Source organism: Cryptomeria japonica, unplaced genomic scaffold, assembly GCF_030272615.1.
Source record: "Cryptomeria japonica unplaced genomic scaffold, Sugi_1.0 HiC_scaffold_2365, whole genome shotgun sequence".
Taxonomy (NCBI): domain Eukaryota; kingdom Viridiplantae; phylum Streptophyta; class Pinopsida; order Cupressales; family Cupressaceae; genus Cryptomeria; species Cryptomeria japonica.
In genome coordinates this window covers 1,560-8,410 of record NW_026730627.1, presented here as the reverse complement: position 1 = coordinate 8,410, position 6,851 = coordinate 1,560, and the positions used below count along the sequence as shown (strand labels likewise).

The window sequence follows — 6,851 nt, the reverse complement described above, 5'->3', positions numbered from 1 at the left end:
ACCTCTAATTTCTTTAGGTGACAGGTGTTGTGTAACAACATGGGAACTCTCGCATATCCACCACTATCATTCTACAGGACATCATTTGTGTTACTCTCCCTCTTTCTCTTCCTACTTGTTGTTTTCTTCTGGAAAAGATATTACAGGTAGAGAGAGGGAGAGAGGGAGAGAGACAGACGACGGAGGGAAGGTAGAGAGAGGGAGAGAGGTAGAGGGAGGGAGAGGGAGATAGAAGAGGGGGGCTGGGAGAGAAGAAGGGGTATAGAGGAAGGGAGATGGAGAGAGAGAGAGATAGAGAGAGAGAGAGAGGTAGAGGGAGGGGGAGGGAGAGAGAGAGAGGGAGAGGGGGAGAGTAGGGGGGAGGGAAAGAGGAAGGGTCTTAAGGGGTCACAGGATACCGTATGACCTGTTCAAAAATAATATGACCTCTAATGACACCTAAGGGGTCATATGGTGGGCTAATAAAATGATATATTAAATTTAAAGTTATGAATAGAACATCATACAATGATACTCCAAGCGAACAAACAATGAGGCTTCACTAAAAAGCAAGTGTAAGAGCTTGACCTAACCCTAAGAGTACTACCTAAGTTCTAAAACATATGATGCTATTAAATTTGCAAGGTTATAAGACTAAGATCGATTGTGACTATAGGAATTACACACTTGATTTCTTTCATGGGTATGTACTGTTCCAAGTTGTTTGACAAGTGATGATCATCATATACTACCACTGCCATGCATAAAACAAACTTTAATTTCTTTAGGTGACAGGCATTGTGTAACAACATGGGAACTCTCGCATACCCACCACTATCATTCTACAGGACATCATATGTGTTACTCTCCCTCTTTATCTTTCTTCTTGTTGTTTTCTTCTGAAAAACATATTGTAGGTAGAGAGAGAGGGAGAGAGAGGGAGAGAGGTAGAGGGAGGGAGAGGGAGAGAGAAGAGGGGGGGGTAGAAGAGAACAAGGGGTATGGAGGAAGGGAGATGGAGAGAGAGAGAGAGAGAGAGAGAGAGAGGGAGAGAGGTAGAGGGAGAGAGAGGGATAGGGGGAGAGTAGGGGGGAGGGAAAGAGGAGGGGTCTTAAGGGGTCACAGGGTACCATATGAGCTCTTAGGAAACAATACGACCTCTAATGACACCTAAGGGGTCATATGGTAGGCTAATAAAATGATATATTAAATTTAAAGTTATGAATAGAACATCATACAATGAAACTCCAAGCGAACAAACAACGAGGCTTCACTCAAAAGCAAGTGTAAGAGCTTGACCTAACCCTAATAGTACTGCCTAAGTTCTAAAACATATGATGCTATTAAATTTGCAAGGTTATAAGATTGAGATCGATTGTGACTATAGGAATTACACGCTTGATTTCTTTCATGGGTATGTCCCATTCCAAGCTGTTTGACAAGTGATGATCATCATATACTACCATTGCCATGCATAAAACAAACTTTAATTTCTTTAGGTGACAGGGATTGTGTAACAACATGGGAACTCTCGCATACCCACCACTATCATTCTATAGGACATCATCTGTGTTACTCTCCCTCTTTCTCTTCCTACTTGTTGTTTTCTTTTGAAAAACATATTGCAGGTACTCTAACTCATCATGTTGCTTTGTTGACACTATTTTCCACATCTGCTCTACTCATTAAAAACACATTCGAGAAGAATATTTCTATAGGTTTCCTTGTTTGTCACGGTAATACACCTGTGGTTCAATTTTAAACCCTATTCCTCTTATTCAATATACACACAAAAATCCATCAGTCAATTTTTTTAGGAGAGGATACATGATAAAAATCAAAGAGGAAGTTGCATATAAGAAATAAATTCACTTACTTCTATAGAAGTGTAGACACAGTTGCAGTGGGGTATGGAGGGAGAGAAGAAGAGAAAGAGGGATGGGGTATGGAGGAAGGGAGAGAGAGAGAGAGAGAGAGAGAGAGACCTTGTATGCATTTAAGGGAGAGATGATACACTTACATGTCTATATATATGTTTAATATATTATATGTATATAAAAATATTATATATATAATGTCATATTATTCACATATTATATATTACATATATTATATGTATATAAACATATTATACACAGAATATCTTATTATACAATAGCGCATATGCGCTGCTTACACTATACATGCCCTATACGCGCTTTTTAAACCATAAATACCCCATACATGCCTTTGACTGTTTAGGCCTGGAAATAGGCCTGGATGACAAAGCTACAGATTGGAAGTTTGATTTCTCTCCATTTCTCTCATTTTTGACATGTTTTATTTTATCAACTTGGTTTACCAACTTTGTCATCATCAGGTTTACACTTCATAAAGTGGGTATTTCTAAAATTGCCACCATATTTTCACCCATCTTCTGAGCTTTCTAACCATATAATTTCTTTTCAATTTGAACAACAATAACATATTATTAATGAATTTCTTTTACTAGTGTCTCCATAGTTCTCACAGACATAGGTGCACCATTTTTTGAATAACTTTTGATATACGTATCCAAATTTTAAAAACTTTATATATTATTGTAGTGCACTTGATTCTTTACAATTTAAAAAAAAAAATTGTATTTTTTATTTTTTTAGTGCAACTTATGCTTCGCGCACGAACAGGGACCCCATTTTTCAGGATGTGCTCGATTGGGAAAATCATTAAAAAAAAATACTCAACAAAAAATTACACAAAAATAAACATCTTCTAGTGCTCACTCTTAATTATCTTTCTGCCAAAGGATTTGTCAAAATACTAAATCTAACTTTGACTTTTTTGATGCACACATCAGACACTATGTTAGGTTTTTAAAAAAAAAACAGGGTCACTTTTTCGTGTGCGAAGGATTTGACCCCCTTAATCTTATCCAATTTTGAAAAACTTTAGTAGTTTGGAAACTTGATTCAGAGTACTACAATATTTGTTCTTTGATTATCTTCATATCTTGAGTGGATGACTTTCAAATTTTGTGTCTAAGTTCAGGTTCACCTGATTTCAGAAAAAAAGTGTCCACTTATACCCCCTTTTTGACCATCATCTTTGTGCACTTACCCAAACATCATCCCTGCTCATGATGGTTGTCCCTTTGGCCATCCCTCAATTTTGCACAAGATTTTACCTCTTGGAAAATAACATGTTCCCTTGGATAATGACATTATCCAATGATGTCATCTCTTGAGGTTACCCCTAATGCTTACTTAGCATCTAATGCTTTCTTAGCATCTTTTCAAGCCATCTCAAGGTGACATTTGTCAACTTGGTATTGGATTGAATCCCCCTCATGGACTGATAACTTTCAACCCTAGCCCTTGTTGAGATTGCTCAATCTTGACCATCCATTTCTCAATTTTCTCTATAAATGGAGCTCATTTCTTCAATCAATTAATCCATCCTCTTGTGCATCAAACTTATAGTCATTTTGCAGGCTATCAAGGAGCTCAAGTTTTCATCTTCAAGCTCTTAAATAATCTTACTTGCATGTTAGTTTATCTTTCATTATGTTGATAATATCATGCTAACCCCATTGTCATGCTAGCTTAGTTCATAACATTGTATATCAATTTCATAGCAATATCCATGTTAGTCTAATTTGCACACCATAAGCTTTCAATTTGGAATCAATCTTAGTTTCATATCTTCCATTCCATCTTGCATTTCATCTCTTCATATCATTTGATCATCTAGCTAGGATCTTAGTTGCATTCATTTTGATCCTAGATCATATCATTTAAATCTCTTTCTTTAGGTTGTCATCTTAAAGATCAAGTTCTCTTCCAAGTGAGGGCCACCTTGAATCTTGAATATCCTTGGAGATAGAGGATAATGAGATGATTTTGAGAGTTTTTGATTAACCAATATGTTTGATTGATTTTAATCTCTAATGCAATGTCTCATTGGTGTATTTGTGTTGTTTGTGTCTCTTTTGCAGGTACCAAAGTCTGAGCATACAATATTTATGCTCTTTAAATCAAATAACTTGATGCAATATTATTTGTGTGTTGAAAAGTAGGGTTAAACTATGAAAACTATGCATGTAATATGGTGGTTTTATTCATCTAGCTCACATAAATTACTTTAAAATTCCTTCAAAATGTGTATAATATTTGTGACTAACTTAAGTGTTGAATGTTATGTCATTTGAATTTCATTAGACCCTTTATAATCAAAGCTAAATCTAAGAGAATAATTACCTATTGAATTTTCCTATTTAATCCATTAAAAATTAATGTTATTTGATATTTTATTTTAAAAATTTAGTAGATTTTAATTAGATTTCAAGTATTTCATTCAAAGATCTTTAAAGATTTTTCTATTAATTTGATATAATTAACTTTGAATGTAAGAATTACTAACTTGGCATTATATCAGCATAGGATCCTTGTCAAACAAATCACATAGACCACCTAGCTACCCAACATTTAAATAATTAGCACAAAAGGACTTCAAAGTTGATCAATTTTTTTTAGGTGAAGAAGAGTGTTGTTGATTTTACTTGAGTGATTTGTGTTAAAAGAACCATTAACACTAAATTATATGTATCTATAATTCAATTATAAGAATTAGATGAAACAATGGTTATCTTAAATGTTGGTCCTCTATTTATGAAATTTAACATCTAATTTGTATGCCAAATATTATATAACAATTAAATTATATTCAAATATTTGAATGTTAAGTCCATTTTAAGATTACATCATTTTGGATAGGCAATTATTTGTCAAGTAGTCTTACTACTAGTGGTTGTTCAACTGTATTATATACTTTATGAATCAAATACTAGTATTCTGACAAATTTAGGCTTAAATTCTCTCTCACTATCATCATTTTTCTTTTAATGTTTTAGAAAAGGAATAATATAAATAATTATAATAGATTTACGTTTTCAAGTTGATTTAGCTGTAAAACTTTTTGACATTTTATAATATAGCAATATAAAATGAAGATGACATGGATATGGAAATTTCACCTCCGCACTATGAAGAACCATTACAACTTCTTATTAATTATTTTAGACTAGGGACTCCACAAGAACCATTACGTGTTCGTGACAAACTACATTCCTAGAATGGTAGATAGTACAAACTATACTGAATTCCATCAACATCACATTAGAATATGATGCTTCACTTTCACACACACATATTAGCAATTTTTATGAGCACCTCAGTCAGTTGAAGAGGCTTGGAGAAGAATACGGCGTGATCAGATCCTTCAATTTCGTACACCATTTGTGGAGGATTCTCTACAATCGTTTTTCTCTGGAACGCCTCCACAAGAAGCTTATCCTCCTTTGACACAACGTATATTCTCCTAACACTTCCATAGTTTTTAGCTGTATACAAAAGAGGTTCATACCATAGAGGAAATTTTTTCACCAGCGATTCCCACAACGTCAGATCCTGCATTCAGAGCCATGTTAATCAATCAATCAATTGAAATTCCAAAATTACCCAATACACTACCGAAGAGTTTCTCTTCTCAAGTGATTTACCCAAGGAGGACTGTTCTGTAATAAAGATTGTCGCGTAAACTGGGTGCCCAACTTGAATGATGTTGCCGGATTCCCTTTCCCGTTTGCATAGTAAAATGTGGAGTCTCCAAAGTCTCCAATAAAGGATAAGATCTGTCAAATTATATGCTTTCAGAGAAATGGTATAGTAACTGAAGACTGTTGGTAGTGCATGAATTAGTTGAAAGAGAAAGAATTCATTAAACCTCAGCGGTAATATCAGAGAGAGTTGTTCCGCTAAGGGGCATGAAGGCAGTAACAAATACAGCTGCTGCAATTTTATGTGGGAAACGCTCCATGGTAAAACTCAAATTTAAGCCACCAGCACTGTGCCCAACCAATATAACCTGAACAGACATACAGCTTAAAATTAGTCGGCATCCTTGGTATTGATGATCTGAATAATAGATACAGGTTTAAACAATACATACAATCATGTTTATACAGCACGTTCTAAGTTTTGATAAAACATACAATCATGTTTATATAGCACGTTCTAAGTTTTGATTTCTTTAGATGGTTCATTTTAGATTGGCTTTTCCCATAGAATTCACCTATTAATATGATTTAAAATGAAACCATCCAAAGAGATCAATTAGATTAAGCTCTTCCTCATACAACCCATCTATTAATATGAAAACAAACCACCTTAAAAAAATCAAAATATAGATTAAACTCTTGACGAAATGCATACCTTCTCCGTAGAAGGAAGAGCTGTAAAGAAATCTGTGAGAGGCTGATTGTACTATTGTAAAGATGAAATGTGATCGGCATCTCTAGGATCGATGCCTGCGCTTGCCATGTCAATGGAAGATACAGTGTGGCCCGCTTTCAGAAGAAGATCTGCAACTATATACCAACACCAAGCCCCAAAACATGCTCCATGCACCATCACAAAGTGACACCCCCTTGCCTTAACTACATTTGTTTCCATGCTGTACCTCTTGAACTTCAAGAAATGAAAGGTAGAAGGCCAATATTTAAAGGCTGCAGGTTATATTTGTCTCTTTTCCATTTGCATGGTAAAACGTCGAATCTCCTTGGCCTCCAATTATGGAGGCTACATTGCTTGTAAGAACCACTTAACTTGTGCGTGCCATTTAAGCGATTGCCTAAGATTCCCTAGATTAAAATACCCTAAGATTTCCCAGATTAAAATAGCCTAGAAGCCAACAAATTGAAATTTTTTACGACAATTTTCCTCCAGGCTATCTTTTATATTTTTTTCATTGATACGAAGTTTTGATTATAAATTTTAACGAAAAATTAAATTTCATTTGGGGTACAAGATGAAAAGAATGGTGTAACACCAATACAA

At 34.9% G+C, this 6,851-nt stretch overlaps 1 pseudogene; it reads right to left on the bottom strand.

The window, feature by feature from the left end:
* Positions 1 to 5,137: 5,137 nt before the first annotated feature.
* LOC131873576 (methyl jasmonate esterase 1-like) lies at positions 5,138 to 6,475 on the bottom strand (annotated as a pseudogene).
* Between the last annotated feature and the right edge of the window lie 376 nt (positions 6,476 to 6,851).